The 461-nt window shown below is 47.3% G+C and overlaps 1 non-coding gene across 1 annotated transcript; it reads left to right on the forward strand.

The window, feature by feature from the left end:
- The first annotated feature begins 265 nt into the window (after positions 1–265).
- Positions 266–384, forward strand: LOC123154349 (5S ribosomal RNA). Its single transcript, XR_006476793.1, has one exon. It is a non-coding gene; the product is annotated as a 5S ribosomal RNA (ribosomal RNA).
- Positions 385–461: the final 77 nt, after the last annotated feature.

The raw sequence follows: 461 nt of genomic DNA on the forward strand, positions 1-461 counted from the left end.
AAAACGCACGTGTAAGTAATATATTTACCGTGTTTTATTATTTTGCATGAGTGCGGTAAGTTATAGCTGGGTGCCCACGATTCACCAGTCTAGCGGCAGTGTTGTGGCACGGCAAGCGTGCACTGGTGCGGTTGAGAGGATGTGGTGGAAACCGCGTTAAACTCGTCTCCGTAGTTGAGAGGGAGCGGCCAAAGCAATGTACAATCATCTTTGTAGTGGAGCTGGGAGGGGCAAGGATAAGGGACGAAGACGGCGGTAACATGTCGGATGCGATCATACCAGCACTAAAGCACCGGATCCCATCAGAACTCCTAAGTTAAGCGTGCTTGGGCGAGAGTAGTACTAGGATGGGTGAGCTCTTGGGAAGTCCTCGTGTTGCATTCCCTTTTTAACTTTTTTTGCGCCGCTTGCAAAACAAAACGCACGTGTAAGTAATATATTTATCGTGTTTTATTATTTTG

Source organism: Triticum aestivum, chromosome 1B (genome assembly GCF_018294505.1).
Source record: "Triticum aestivum cultivar Chinese Spring chromosome 1B, IWGSC CS RefSeq v2.1, whole genome shotgun sequence".
In the NCBI taxonomy this organism is placed as follows: Eukaryota; Viridiplantae; Streptophyta; class Magnoliopsida; order Poales; family Poaceae; genus Triticum; species Triticum aestivum.